Source organism: Cygnus olor, chromosome 1 (genome assembly GCF_009769625.2).
Source record: "Cygnus olor isolate bCygOlo1 chromosome 1, bCygOlo1.pri.v2, whole genome shotgun sequence".
In the NCBI taxonomy this organism is placed as follows: domain Eukaryota; kingdom Metazoa; phylum Chordata; class Aves; order Anseriformes; family Anatidae; genus Cygnus; species Cygnus olor.
This window is the reverse complement of record NC_049169.1, coordinates 182,810,373-182,827,390: the sequence shown is the minus strand read 5'-3', so window position 1 is coordinate 182,827,390 and position 17,018 is coordinate 182,810,373.

The window sequence follows — 17,018 nt, the reverse complement described above, 5'->3', positions numbered from 1 at the left end:
AGTTGGGTATAAATATATTTTATTATTAATCATTTTATTTTATTATTAATCAATTTATTTTGACTTTGCTTTAAATAAATAAATAAATAGATAAATAAAATGAAATTAAAAAAAAAAAGTGAGGACAGGTAAACCAGTAAAGAAAAGCTTATATGTTTAGCTTAACCTTGGATAGTCACATCACAGAATCACAGAACAGCTAAAGTTGGACAGGGTACCTGGAGATCAGCTGGCACAAAGCCCACTCAGAGCTGGATCAGCTAGTTCAAAGAGCCCACGGCCTTGATCCATTCAGTTTTGTGCATCTCTAAAGATGGACATTTCTGAGGCTCTGGGGATTATCTGTGCCAGCGTTTGATCACCCTCATGATGAATTTATTTTTTCATTTACTTGTTTGTTTTGTTTTGTTTAATATCTGATCAGGATTTCTCTTGCTGCAACTTGTGGCTATTGCCTCTTGTTCTGTAGCCATGCTCTTCTGAGTAGTCTCACTCCACCTCCATTAAACCCTCCCATTAGGTAGATGCAGGAAGCAATGAGGTCTTCCTTTCACCTACTCACCTCAAGGCTGAACAAACCCTTTCCAAATTCCTAGGAAATATTGTAACAGTTATCTCAGGATTTGAAGAATAGGATTAGGATTTTTCTGCTTATTATATCCAGTGATATTCATATGATAGTTGTTAACAGGTAAATAAAAGGTGCTTTATGATCTTCATTTCTGAATTTAATTTAACTGTAATTATAAGTAAATATCTACAGTTAAATTCATTGAAATTAATTTAATATTCTACTCCTCAGCATCTTCATTACTGATGAAACATAAAACTGAAAAAGAAACAAGTAAGGTTCTTGAATGGAGTGCAGGTCACAGGCTGAGCTTATAAAGCAGCTTAGTCCTCCTAGGTATGTGATTTTTAATATAAAATAGTTCGTGAAAATGAACTAACTCAGAGACAATGGCTGTAACACAAATTACAGTTTCATTGCATTGCAGAGACGCTGTGTTTATGTGCACTCTCCACAATGCAACAAAACAATAATTTGTTTTATAATTGATCATTCAGCACATGCCTGTAAACCTGATCTGCCTGTAAATATCAGATTTGTTAATATTTGTGGGTTAAAGGAAACAAAGATGTGATAGCAGTGTGAAATTGCAACCAGTGTAACATGTTCTAGTAATAAGTTTGACCTTCTACATTAATAAATAGCTACCAAAAATAGGGATTTTGTATTGTCTAGCACGATTTGATTCAAAATGTCGCATCTTATATGTAGCTTGAGGTGTGTTATCACCAAAATTAATAAGGCCATTCTAATTTTATTATGGTAATATACTTCATTTGTTCTCAGCTCCTAACCATTTTGATTGCTATTTCAGTTTATGAATAAATAACCTTTCTAATTTGAATGACCTCTAAATTTTCTTCACTTATATTTCAACAAATGTTTCCACACGAATGCAGGATTTAAATGCAGTCAGATGAATTAACATCCATTTATATTCTGTCACACCAATACATTTATACAAATAAACGTGTTGCTGTGGGTTTGAAAGAAATCATAGTCCCCTTATGCAAATAGCTTGGAAAACATAAACCACTACGAAAAAATTAGGCTTTTCATTTAACCTAACAAATTCAGCACTGCCAGTGGGGAGGAAGAAATCAAAAATGAGCAAGCAGTCTCTGCAATTTGGAAATGTAGAAATATTAAAAAAAAAAAAGAAAAAAAAAAAGCTCTGCAGAGAATGATTCACTGTTCATACCAGTTTTCCTCAGATCTGGGTTAAACTAAGGCAGTGGGAGAAAAGCTGGGACAGTCTTTTCTTGCTTTTAACACATTAGAAGAGCACCTGGAGGCCCTCATCAGAACTAATTAGCTGGACAACCCCGACTTTAAGAAATTCAATGAGAGACAAGCTTAGCTATCCAAACACTCCATACCATCACCAAGCCAACAGTACTCAGAGGGCACAGGACGTTAGAGAGCACTGCATCCGCATTTGTCTTCCCATCACAAAATCACACTCAAGAACAGAACAGGTACATGACAAACGCATGCATTCTACATCAAACTGGACTAAGAATTTGTATGCAAAGTCATTTCAAATTTCTCTGTCATTAAAAGGAAAGAAAGAAAGAAAAAGGCCAAACAAAACTACAGCTTTCAGGACTGACAGTCTCAGACTTCTCAAACGACTCCAAGTCTCGTCTCAGAGGAATTTTCTGATTCATAATGAGCAGCTCCGGTGTTAGTGTCAATCTTATTCCTTACGTAACTTTGCTTAGAAGGGCTGCAGACATAAAATAACAAATGAATTTAGTAAAACTGAGTCCTGCCTGTGTATTTGCTATACTCCACTGCCTTATCCCAGTTTCTCTTCTCCACTTTCATTCCATGTTAGTATTCCCCAGCTCAGGGAAATATCACTGAAAGTGATTATTGATTTTTTTAACACCAAAATGCCATATCTTTATCATATTTTGACATTTTCTTGATAAATGAGATGTCAGTGCTAACAAGACACTGCTATTTAACCTTCTGTGTGCACAGAAAGACTATGAGCTGCTGCTGGATTTCTCAAAGGCCAAGCAGCTGGGCATGAAGAAAGCAGCCCATGACTGGGGGGAGCCTCAGCGAGACCACATCGGACAGACAAGGCAGAGATACCACACCTCTGTACAAGAAACAAGAAAAAAAGGTTGAGGAAAATGTTCTTATCTTTTAAGGACTTCTATGGATACTCAAAATGTTTTTCTCTCTCACGGTTCAGTATGCAGTTAAAGAAAAAACAGTTCTGATCATATCATTAATAACTGTATCAGTCATACTAAATTTGATGTTTTCTCGCTTCTTACCTGGGTTGTCTATACCCTACTTTCCAAAAACCTGGGACACAGGCAAAAAGGACTGTCTATCATCTGTGGTTTGTACAAGACAGATATTAGACAATTCAAGGAAATATGTAGAAGGAAAGGTTGTTAAAATCCATGGTCAAAACATCCTCTTGTATTCCTTTGCTGCCAGCATGATCAGGCAGAACTCACATCCAGAATTTGCCTTTTCCATCTATGTTCAGCCTCTCTTTGCTGGTGAAACACGATGGAATTTGCATCTCTGGTACTTCCAGTTGCATCGCAACTTCTTTTTGTCTACCATGACCAGTTTCTTTGTGACAACCACCTTGTCACTCCCGACAGAATTGACTGAGGCTGCTGATTTTCAATCAGAGAGCATTCGAGTATTTTACATGCACAACTTTCAATCTCTCATTGTAAATCAATATTCAGTTTGGTTTTCAGAGCTAGGTTCCTAGCTAATTTACATGCCAACAGTAAAATAAACTGTGTGCATGGCTCCAACCATCCGATGGTCCCATTCCTTTGCAGTTACACAAAAATCGCATCACATTCTTGCCAAGGTCAGCGAGTCCTTGGCAAAGCAGCCAGTGAAACAGGGCCTGGCAAGAGGAAGAGACTTTTCCTACTCTAGCTACAGAACAAAAAGGTGGAAGCAGAGCTCCTCTGCTGCATGTTCACCACTGTAGCTTACAACAAAAAGCATGATTACACTTTTAAAATACTCAGCACTTTGGGCTTTTGCTTATTTTCTCAACGAATAACTGCACTGCATCATCTTCCACTCTGGAACAAAGTTCTGGATGTGCCTCTTCTACTTCCATGGCGGATATAGGACATCACGCACAATAAGCCTATTTTGTTCCGATTTTATTTAGGCAAGACACTGTTTTTCATTAGAAATTTTAAGGGAAAAAAAAAATACGCATCACTGAAGCAGAATTCAAGCTGCAAGGTTGTTATGCAACAGCTAGCTGATTTACCTGGTCTGGGTGTTTAAACACGCGTTGGCTAAAACAATCTCTAACACTGGTAGGTGGGAAAAGGCTGTTTTTGGAAAGGGTCTAGGGAAGCAAATTAGGCCCAAACACAATTCTGTGTCTTGTGTCTTCATTCTCATTTGTTTCCCATTCATAACAGAGTAGGATGTGTTTCTTCAAGCAGCATTTACTTCTTCAGCTGGTATGCTTTATACTGATGTTCTGCTCCTCTGACTACTGGAGAAGTTGTAAAATCAAAACCCATGAATAAACTTTGTATCACAAGGTACATGCCTATTTTAATTATTTTTCCGTATGCTAAGAATATCTGCAGGGTGATTAATATAATTTGGTTTCATATAAAATCAAGTTAATGAAAAATAATAACTTTCTCAGGCTTTCCACCTGGAGAATGTAAATCCTTACTAATAAAAAGAAAGAAAAGCTTTTATTTCAGAGTAGGATTACTAAACTGAATAAAAACTATAGCAGTTAAATATATATCAGAATCCATTTGCACATGAACAAACTTACAAATCCTAAATAGAACTGGAATATGTAGTTACATCTGGATTTTTAATATTGTCACATAAAGAAAAAAAAAAAAAAGGAACTTGACTCCTTGTACTTTCTGTTAGATTACTAGGGTGAATTTAATTTCTAAATGCAGATATCTTACACCCAGTTCTCTGGATATAGAAATTTAACAGTGAAGATTCAGTTTCTTAACGTTTGATGGTTGAAAAAGACTTCAATATTCAGTTTCCATTCTTCTTTACTTCTTATTCAACCCTCTTTAGTTAGAGGGAAGGTCTGAAACTGGAACACCCACATTTACTATTATTATTGTGCTGTACAATATCAGTAATACCCAGGGAACAATCATACACGCAACATATAACTGGAAAGACAGAAACTGGAAAGGCAATATCAGTAGCCATAATTAAGGTGTTTTTCATAATAACAGTAAGCCATTAAATGTAAATATTTGGATTATTTTTTTTCCAATCTATAAAACATGCAGATAGGCTATGAAATGATCTCTTTTGTTAATTAGTTTGGAAGTCCATTAATCTGACGTATCATGAAAGGAGAATTTGACAACAAGACCCAATACTTTCTATGTCACAACCAGTCTGCATTGCTAAGCTGCATTGCTGAGCCACTGAACAGAAATTGTGTGGAGTACACAGATACCTGGCACAGATACCTGCCTGTAGTGAGTAATTAAAAACAGGTATTTTGATAAAACTTATTTTAAGGAAAACATTTCAAATAGTACAGATGAATATTACTTCAGAAAAGTTGTCTTTTCTCTATTGACCATAGTGGGAGTCTAGGTAACCAGAATGCGATTCAATCAGAGGTGATGACCACCTAAATTTTGGTGGCCAAGCTGTAGCACTCTGCAGAGGTCCAGACATTATGCCAGATCCTAGACAAGGATTTGGCAGACCAGCCAGTAGATGCATGATTTAGATGCATAATGCTGACAGGTGGTAGATTTTAGCTGCTGTTGCATATCCTGGGTGTCCTACTGAGAAGCAATAAGGATGCAGATCTCTCTGAAGTGTGTCAAATTTGCCAGCCCCATGTATTTGTTTTAGAACAATAAACAGTGTTTCAAATGGCACTGGTAAAATGTTTTTTAGGAAACTGAATCCTGTCCTACCTAAATGCCACTGTCCTGCAATGATCTGATTACATGAACATAGGACAGCATAGTAAAATCAGATACTTCAGTGATTTTTGCACTGTATTTATTTATTTATTTATCTACAGTGAGAATCGTGTATGCTGGGTCACTTTGAGGAATTCTTTGAGACTTTGGAAAAGGTCTAGAGACACTTCTGTAAAATATGCCATAGCTGAGAAATTTGTCTTTCCAAGCAGGATCTACAAGCCGGGTTTAAAGACTGATAGAACAGAGATTGTTGAGATCCACCAGAAGGAAGTCCATGCAGCCATGAGATGGCATGAAGATGGCACACGCCATATTTCTTCATGCTAAAAGTACACTGAAGCCCTTTGCCTCACTCTTCTTGACTCATTCCTCCATGTTAAGTAACAAAGCAGGAGCTATTATGTCCTGAAGAAAAGCTGATGAGAATGTCACACCATTGCTATTAATTTTTAGCTTACAGGGACACAGGGTGAAAAAAATAAAAATAAATAAATAAAAAAAAATCCCTGGGATGATCAGCCAAGCATTAATATGGAGTAAAACAAGAATTGTTTGAACCAGCAGAGCAAATGCTAACAAATTGGTTCTAAATATGTGTTGCAGAACTGAAGTTATAAAAACCTCAGGCCCTAGCTGAACTGTTGCCAGCAGCAAGAATAACTCTCCCCAACTAAGCGATTTGCAAATATTAAAAGTAGGATGTGTTCATTTTCAGTTTCTGTTAAACAAACTTGTGGAAGAGTCTAGTTTCTCAAGCACAACAATTTCTATGTCTCTTTAGCTAAATTCACTATTTCACATAAATCAAAATGAATCTTTTCCTTTTTAAAAATTCGTAGAAGCATGTCTTATAGTTCAGTAAATGTGACTAGTGAAGTCTATATTCAGAAAACGTTTTTCTTTCCTTTTGTAGACACTTAGTAGCCTGAATAGTAACTAAATGAGTTTTCTCCTCCTTTGGCTCTGTCAACGCTCATTACAAACCAGTGAAAAAATTATATCTCCCCAAATTAAGTTTTCTACCAGTTTGCTTGACCTTTCACTTCCACTGTCTATCCCACTGATCTTCATTATACCGAGACAGTGAAGACATTCACATCTCATTTGACTCCCTATTCTAATGTGTAATAAGAAGATTACCACATCTGCTGGACAGAACTGACAGCAGTTGCTTCATCTCCAGTGAGACAGCTAAGGTGTAGACTCACGTTTTAAATCTGGCCTAAAATGGCAGATTTTATCTTTCTTAAAACAAATCCATTACAGCTTAAATGTGCTTATATTCCTTAATGTGCACAAATCACTTTATCATCTGAATGGTCTCTTTGTATACTTCTGATTGTGTAAGCCTGGCCAAGTAAAACATTTGCAATTGCTAAGCCATTCCCAGGAGAAACCTCACTTTTACAGACATAATCTCTTTTGGTCAGCTTCTCGCCCACTACATGCAACATATACATTCTTGGCCAGACCAAGATGCCATGTATAGAATTTGTATGTATGGAGTCACTTGAATAGATTATTACTGACTCAATATAAAATATAAAGATTTGCTGTCAATCAAAAAATGCATATGAATTTTTATGAAAGTCAAATCCCATTTCTAATAGAATCTCACCAGAGCTTATGGAAGAAACTGTAATGTTCAAACTCTTCAGGTGCTTTTCTTCTGCTTCTTATTCATTAGTTTTTCTGTCTCAGGCTTTAGAACTAGTTTCAAAGAAAATTCTACATTTGATTCACAGGCAGATTATGTTCCAGATTTTATAAAGATGTAAACACTGTGAGTGTAATTTTGGATCCACTGAAATAAATAGCAAAGTCCCTTTGGCTTCAAGAAGTTCAGGAATCTAAGTTCTGTTCTCTTCTACCATTTTCCTGAAAATTTATATTCTCTTACCACTGGCTTGGAATTTCTTTACTTAAGTATTAGCATATACATTTCTCTCTTTCTTTACATATACATGTACAGGGAAAGAGAGAGAAGCAGAAATATGTATGCTAATGTACAGTGCATGAGATGAAAAAGATTTATTTTTTTTTAATGAAAAACTTCTGAGTTAAAGGTAGCGCTGAGGGAACTGGCCAGTGTCATTGCAAGGCTACACTGTAACAACTTCAAAAGGACAACTTCAGTCATGGAAGGTATCTTTTGACTGGTAAAATGCCAACACCAAATTGATCTTCAGGAAGGGTAAGACATGGGCTCTGAGGAGCTACAGACCAGTCCCTGGGAATTTTATGGAGTAGATCCTCCTGGAATCTGTATCTAGGGCATACTATGGACATGAAGGCGACTGGAAACAATCAGCATAGATTTACAGAGAGCAAAATCTACTTGAGAAACCTGATAGCTTTCTATGATGAGACAATCAGCTATGCAAATGATGGGAAAATAGTGGATATGATTTATCCTGTCTTTAGTAAAGTTTTCAGCATGATCTTCAATAGTAACCTTTAAAGCAAAGTACCAGCAAGCAAAGTACCTGGAGAACAAAATTTGCAAAGAAAGGTTGAGTGACCTGGGTTTATTCAGTCATGAGGAGACTAAAGGAGTGATTTCAGTTCTGCCTTGGACCAGCTAAGGGGAGAGTTTAGAGAAGACAGAGCTAGACTCTTTTCAAAAGTACACAGCAGCATTACAAGAAGCAATGGACAGAAGCTGCAACTTACTGTGGCCAAACATCTGAAAAATTTTCCCAGAAATGTTGTGGAACCTAATAAATTAGACAGAGAGAGAGAGAGAGAGAGAGAGAGAGAGAGCACAACTGAACTGGACTGTCAGTGTCCTGGGTGCACCAGCAGCCTTCCCCTGCCTGGTTTGGCTGCAGCTCTGTAGGTCTGTTACTAAGGGACTACATTATGTTAGAGTAGGTGACAGATATACGGTCAGACAAAATCCCAGATGGATAATTTACAGTATTACAATATAAAAACAGTTTGTACATCTGCTTCATGTTTTTGTAAGTGAAGTAAGAGTTCTTTGTAGCACTGTGACAGAGTGTACCCTCAGCAAGCTTGCAGATGATACAGAACTGGGAGGAGTGGCTGATACACAGCGTGGTTGTGCTGCCATGCGGAGTGCCTGAAAAATTGCTCAGAGAGGAATGTTACGAAGTTCAACACAGGGTCCTGCATAACCATACAACCATACAGTAATGGTGCCCAAAACATTTGCACAACTGTTCAGTAAGTTATGTGCCTATAGCTTTCCCTTGTGGATAAGAAGATTCTTCTGCGTTTTCCTCTCCTGACTTCAGGAACACAGTCAGATATTTCATATCCACTGCTACCACTAAGTTCTAAAATCTAAGAAAAACATGTATTCCCTGATACCGCTGGAAACTGAGTCAATGTTGATGTCTGTATTCTCCACAGTTGCATTCTCTCTATATATTCTGCTTTTAAAATCTCTGCTTTATGTAGGTGGCAATCCACTTAATTACCCTCAGATATTTTGGTCTTCTAGACATAACAACCTCAATGCTATTATATGATTAATCCATTTTATTCATATCATTCCAGAAGATAAACTTCTATTAGAAGATTTTGTTAATTCATGCACCAGTACAGGCTTGGAGTGGATGGCTGGAGAAGAGTTTCGCAGAAAAGGACCTCTGGACCTGGTGGACAGAAAGCTGATCGTGAACCATCAAGGTGTTCTTGTGGCAAAGCAGGCCACCAGCCTCCTGGGCTGCATTAGGCAAAGTAAGGCCAGCAGGATGATGGGGGTGATCCTTTCCATCTACTCAGGACAAGCAGGACGGTTTTGTATTTGGTGACCAACCACTGAGAAAAACAGTCATGGGAGTTCTACTTCAGAAGAACATTAGCTCCCACACTCTTCTTTCTACCAAGGAAGTCAATAGGACCCTTACCTAAAAAGGTATGTTCTATGCTTTAATTCAGTGCAAGTTGTGCAAAACAAAAAAAGGCAAACCACAGCAAATATACTCTTACCTGATATTGGGATTTTTTGGCTAATCAAAACCTGTAGAATATAGCATGGACTTCACCTACTACCTACAAATCCTGCTCAAAAAACTAAGCTTAACTAATACCACTCTGACATTTTCTCCTTCAAGATAAACACTTGTAATTAAGAATAAAAATCAAAATAATATAACAATAACAATAACAATAATAATAATAATAATAATAAACACTCCTGAATACTCTAAATCATCTGAAACAATAATCCCCTATGCTGGAAAATTAATTTTCCTCAAAGGCTCACCCTCTTTTTCTGTTCCATAACCTAAGAACTACACGTTGCAGGAGCTTTTGAGAGGACTCCACTTCCCGGCATAAACAAAATTTGTTTCTTTACAGAAGGTTTTCCACAACAAATTTATTGAAAATAATAGGCTTATAGACAGAGAGAACACAGTTGAAAAGCTATGGTTGAGTAGAATCAGTAAGTCTAACAAACTACTTAAATTATTATATTTCATTTTATTTTATTTTAATTTTGTGAGGGGATGTCTTTACTTGTTGTTTTACTTATGCTATTAAAATTTTGGAACATACTAACTTCTGAATGCTCAATTCTGCAAGAATATGATTCCCACTACAACTTGGGTATTAACCTTGATCATTCTGTCATAGTGAATGTTGTATTATCATTTTGGTCCTTACGTTTCTATAAAAACAACAGGTTCTATTGTGCAACATATAAAAATAAGGAAATTGGTTAATATGATATAGTTTATTATGTAATGTATAGCTTCTGTCTTTTCCATCTGGTATTCTTGCATAATAAGAGTAGGTCTGCTCTGTTGGGAGATCTTCTGTTTTTGCAGTAGATTGAATGTGGTATATTACAGATGACAGACACTAATCCTCTTTTTATGCAACATTTACATTTGTTCTTCCATACAAGTGATTCATTTGGAATACATTGACTGAAATTGAATACATTGACTGAAATACCACTGATTGCTGTGTATGGGAAAACATACCAGAGCCAGGAGCCTACTTTCTATTACATGCAGCACATTTTAAATATTTTAATGCAATAGATGATGAATTTAAGGTTACATAAGAATCTTGCAGGAGTCAGCTCTTGGCTTATATATATGTTAAGGAAAAACAGATGGAAGGGGAGAACGGGTGCAGAACTGGTAATTTGTGTAGTACAAACAACATAATTGAGTACAGGGAGCACACCATGGGAAGGCAGCGAGATAAAGAGGAAAAAATATACACAGAGACAGTATAAACAAGGTAGGGATCAGAAAAAGGAACTAGAAAGCAATGAGAAAAAAGCACATAGTCATGGAATTATAGAGGATAAAATACTTCAATTTGATAACGAAGAGGAAGGAAATACAAAACAAACAAACAACAACAACAACAAAAACCTGGCTGGTGCCAGAAGTTTTTGCCAGGCTGCAACAATAAAAGAGAAGAAGGTCCGAGTGGAGACAGTGCACATGTAATGAAACTACAAAAAATGTAATAACCAGAGAAGTTTTTCTTCTTTATTATTTGAGTCACGGTTAGATTTTGTTAAGTTATCAGTTAATAAACTTGATGTTACCTCATACTTCCCATTGCATTTTCACACTGTATGTAATTTCAATTAACTGACTACTTCATTAACTAACCTTGTGGTCTTATCATTTTGTTTCCTTTGATCTAGGTAGTTATAGGTGACACCCACAACTTTTCTCCATTCTTTTCCGATCTACTTTGATTTCCTTTTCTGTCATCACTTTCTTATACAGCTCATTTCCTTTGAATTAATACATTGAATTTTTCTAATGAATTTATTCCTTTTGTTTGTTTTTTCATTTCATTTCTTTTATTCAGTCCTATGCTACCATTTACTGCATTGTTTTGCATAATCTGTATATCACTCCGCCCTTCTAACATACGTAATCCTGATTTCTCTTTGGGATTTTCCCCAAATAAATTGCTAAAGTGGAGCTTTCAGGAAAAAAAAATAAAAAATAAATCTGCTAACGTTAGAGGTATTGTAGCCGCAACTGACTCCACAGTGCATAGGGTGAGAAAACTGATCCCAGTATGCATGATGGGGACTGCAGGATAGCAGGCGTGAAGGACACACGTATGAATGAGTGTTTTAATTCAACAATTGTTTCTTTTTTTTTTTTTCTCATTTCATAAAAGGAGAAACTTAAGATTTTAATTATGTAAGTTGTAGACAGATGGAAGATGCCTTCTTCTGTGAAGGCACCACATTGGCCTCAACTGATGTTGCTCCTGAAATGTGAAACATAGTTTTTCTTTTGGATTTTTTTTTGCATGAGAATGGTAAGCATTACTGTATTTATCCACTGAAAACCTATTTGCACTTTCTTCTTCTTCCATGTCTTTCTTTGATTCCAGTTTCATGTATGTCATGATAGTTAACTGTGAAAAAAAATAAAAATAAAGGGGGGGGATTAACGGGATATTATTTATTGTGCTTTGTATTATTTTGATTTTAAGAATACCGCATGAGAAGAAAGTCCCAGAAATCATTTATTTTCAGACTTACAAAATCATAATGATAAAAATCATAATTCACACACTGGGTGGGTTACAACCTGAAGGTACTTGTCTCTCCTCACTTTCTGATGGGAGAACCATAGAAAATTGAGTTGAGTTCAAAACTAGGGTGCCTAAAGTTTTATTTTGGAAGTGGATCAGGGGCTCTGGATTGTGAGGCTTAAGAATAGCATGGGAGCCTGACTACAGGGTGGGATTCACCTCACCAAACTGCTACTTCATAAAGAAGATGTCAATGAGAGAGCCAGTCACCCTATGCTCTCCTTATAGTCAGTCTGGGAAGAAAGAGGCACTTTCAGGGAACAGCTCATCTTTTCAAATATCTATTCCAGGCTGATCCTTCATGCACTAGAAGTACCTTTTCTGCTTTGAATATAAAGAGACCCTAAAGGAACTAGCTTAGGAATAGATATGAAGTTGGCACCAACTTTTTATCAGCTGAACCCTGTCCTTTCTGTTGGCAATGCTGGATCTGTAATTAAAATTGACTGCAGTTGAAAGACTTTAAAGTATTCATCTATTTTCTGAAGTCTTGCTAAGCAGTAATGTTTAGAAGACGGCAAAAAGATATCTTAACAAGATCATACATATAAATATGAAAAAAAAATGCAATGGAAAGCAAACAAAAAGTTACTGTAAGGAATTACACATTACTCGGGAACTCATTTGGAACAATAAAGCTCAAGTCTTCATCTGCTATTTAAGGGTCATTTTCTGTTCACTGCCTGTTTCTAAATTACTTCTAGCAGTGCTACACTTTAAAGCTTAAAAATTCTGTGTGCCAATATAATTTTATACTTACTAGAATTAATTTTGTTTCATGGGTAATGGTCCAGAAACAAGAAGTTTCTCACTATGTCTAACACAACAGCATCTTAAATATTCAGGCAAATCTTCAGCATTGTGTTACAGCGAGCACTGAACCAGGAGGCATATTTCCCAGGTCAGAACACTCCAGCTAAATCTCTGATCCATTAAGAAGCCCACAGGAAAGCTACATGCAGAGAAGTTCTTGGCTTCTTACCCAAAGACATTAGAAGGCAAAGCCTGATAAACAGAGTCCAGATTTGAAGTCTGGTGTCCCGAACCAGAGCAGGTTAGAAAGGCCAGTTCCAGATGAAGAAAATTAAAGGTCATGTTTATCTTTTTGCCAAAAAGAAAGCCCTAGCAATTTAAAAGCCCAGGCTTCACAAACACAATGTAGGTTTTTGCTTCTCCTTCATTCCCACAGAGATGCACTACCTTCTGCCATCTCAGTAAATCTCTCTTCTAATCCCTTCAAACACTAAACTAGTGATCTGCGTAACCTCACCTCCGTGTCAGTGAATGCTGTCCTCTTCCAGTAATACTTGCAGGCTATATAAACTCTTTTCTGGGCTTGCCATCAAAGAGAACAAAAAGGAGAGAATGAAAAATATGGGAAGTATCTACATAATAAATGACTGAATAAAGAAAATATATACAAGATGACCTTGTTTAGAGAACTGTGAGGGATATCATAGTTGACATCTTGTACTAAGCCTGTCGGAATCACAACTTCCCAGACCTGAAATTAATTTCCTCTTAAATAGTCTCTTTCTCTTTGCGAGTCCTTACATTCAAAAATGGAAACAGCTTGGCTTTATTTCTTGCTTGCTTTCTTTCTCAAGCAAGAATATGCACTTTTTTTTAGTTAAATGTTAACTGTGAACTCACTGGAATAACCTGATTGATTTAAAGTAAAAACATGCAACCCTCAAAAAAAAAGAAAACAGTAATAGGCTAGACACTTTATGAATAATTAAATTGCAATAGGAGCTGAAACAGTCAGGACTCTTGTGTTTTTGTTTTTTATGATGGCTGCACATAAAGGATGAAATTTTGGTCTCTCCCTGAATTTTCATGGACTTAGTTACAATCTCATCCTGCACATAAAACACAATCTGCTTAAGATGTGAAACAGAATACATGAAAACTACCCCGCCTGGTATTAGAAAAGCACTTCTGTCAGAATCATATTAATTTTCTATAGAAAAAAAAGGATACTACAATACTCCAAATTTCTGCCTCAGTATGTTTCCCTATAGGTGTCTGCAACACATCTGTGGATATTGTCCAGTTCTCTGAATCATGTCGTAAACAAGGTGATTTTATCTCCACTAGCAAGCTAACCCATGGCAGTACATAATGATAGTATAAATAAACTATAAAACTGCACACCCTGATTATGGAAGCAAGGAAATCAGCATACAGGGGAGACTACTGGATAAAAGAATCTGCATAATTAGATGAAAACACATAGTGGGTCATCTCAGAACAGCATGCTCAGAGCACACAATCTGCTGCTTGTAGTAGACAGGTTGTCCTTGAGACTGGTGACTAGCTGACAAAACACAATCCTTTCAAAATTCACCAAAGCACTGTAAATAAAACGTTCTATAAAACCCTAAGCTAACTGTGTTTGCTGCCTGTGCAAGCAAAAAGGTATCATAGCTCACAACTGTAGAAAAAGGTTAAATCTGCAGAACTGGATGTTTTCTTTAAATCCATCTTCCCCTAAAGATGTGTGTTCCTTTCCTCACTGGAAACAGGGGTCCTCCAAATTTGATGAACTAGTTTAATAGACCCTCTCAAATAAAATAAATAATAATAATAATAAAAGTTTCTTATTCCACAATTAAAAACATTATGATGCATATGAATCACAAGAAAACTACATTAAAAAACATGTTTCCTGCATATAAAAGTGCATAAGCATTGATATCTCTAAACAGAAATGTCATTCTAATCATGACGTAAGATATATAAATCAAAATGCTTTTAAGATGAATGGAGAACCTACAAAATTATTCACTTGGAAAATTATTCAAAGTTAAAGTGATTTCAAATGAATTCTGGAAACCAGGACACATTTATATAATGGTGTTATATACCTATTATTTAAATCAAATTCCATGACAAAAAATATCAGATACAGGAAGGAATGTACCCACTTTTGGTTCTTCCAGATATGTTTCCTGCTAAATGCTTGTTATCCTTCTTATTTTTTTTTTTTCCAAAACAATAAGCAACAAAGTTCACATGTGGAAGAAGGAATACTATCCACAGCTGATAAATACATCCAGGGCTGATGCTTCAAAGGACTGATCCTTGGGTTGGTATATAATTACCCGCGTTACCTAATACACACTTATAGAAAATCAAAATGTTAGGTCTCTGGACTTCAGAAGTTTTACTTTATGACTAATATATTTATATGCTATCTTCTCATTTTGACAGATTATTTTTACAAAATGTTTGTGACTAGAACTGTAACAGGTTTTTGTTATTGCATTGAAGAAAGATTATGAAGGTATCTTAACCTATCTAGTTATTAAAATTATAAAACACTTAAATTTTGCATTGCATTCCTAAAGTGTTATAAATTTCCTTTATCTCTGGCTTAACAATGCTTTCTAAAAATCCTCCATACGCTTATATTTTACAGAGAAACCCAGTGACACAGTACCTAATAGAAAATCATTTTTGTCTCTCACAGGTTGCATTCTGATGAAGGTGGAAGCTCCCTGTTTAAAGGAGGTTTAGGTTTTCCCAGCAGTAGGTACATACTGGCTAGCTTAAACAGGCAAAATTTATGTTGTATGTTACGCTGCCATTTCTGTTCAATATATATATATATACATATATAAAATAAAATTTTTTTAAAAAAGAGAAGGCAGAATCTGTAGTTGGGGTTAAAAAGTCAGGGCAACACAACTGCAGCCAACGTGCTCAGACTGAGCTGTCACCATACCCTAATGCAGCAGCTCACAGCCCCACTATACAGAAACTTTGGCAAAGAAAGGTGCACCAAGTCAGACTTACAGCTTCTGCAACAAAAACAACCTAGAGGTCATGTAGTGCTATTGTTTCCTTTCTGGAGGGCCACTTTCCTCCACCCCTCTTGCAATTTTACATATTCCATCTTATTTCAAGAAATAGTTGTACCTCCCAGAACAGTATTACCCTGTGATACAAGAAGAGTGATCATCTTGCTCAGGCTGTTAAATACTGGTCAATACATCTTAGTAAGCTAATTTTTTGTACTTTTAAAATTCCATTTCCTTTCCTATTGTTCTGTTTATTGCCACTTTCAATCAACTAAACTAGGTCCAGCCAGGTGACTATCTACAACTTACAGGCATGGGAGACGAACAGCTCCTCTGTATTGCAGTACTTATCTCTCTTGCAATGCTGTTTATAACTAGGTTTTCCATGAAGTGTTGTCAAAGCTATTTTAATTCACCTCAGTCACATCTTAGCATTCAGAGGGATATATATTTTGGTAGTTTCTGGGCGCTTATTTTTTTTTTATATTTTCCTGGCTTTCCTGTTGTAATAATGTACTTACAGATTGACCCCAAAGATCCCAATGGTTTTAATTGCTCAAATTGTCATTTTATTTGCAATCTTCACAGCTACATAAACCAAAGCTATGTCTCATTGCTATCACACAACATATTTAAGTGTGGCTAAATAAGAGCTGTAGGGAATACAAACTGAATAAAAAAAAGTCCATCTTCTTCTGTTTTCACTCATTGGGAAAGGAGGGAAGATTTCATTGTGAACTGGTAAGTTTTTCTTGAGTTGAGGAGAATGTTCCAGTAATTCTCCCAGATGAAAGAGAAAAATCATATGTGCTCTCCTTCCTTTATTCATTATAAATTCACAGAAAAACAACCCTGCTGTCTTTCTAAAAAGCCCAGTAAAATTACAAATTTCCAGCAGCAAATAGGCCTTATTTTTATGAAAGCATTTGGATTCCTGAAACTACTTTTAAACATTCTGTCTCTGAATTTACCACCAAATAACTTTACTCTCACACTCTTGATGCCTGCACAAGATTCCTTCTCACGTTCTTCTTTGTGCTGGTTCAGGAAGAAACCAAATGAAACCACCTAAATTTATTTATTTATTTATTTTTGCCGAATCACTTCCTTGAACTCTCTGCCTGG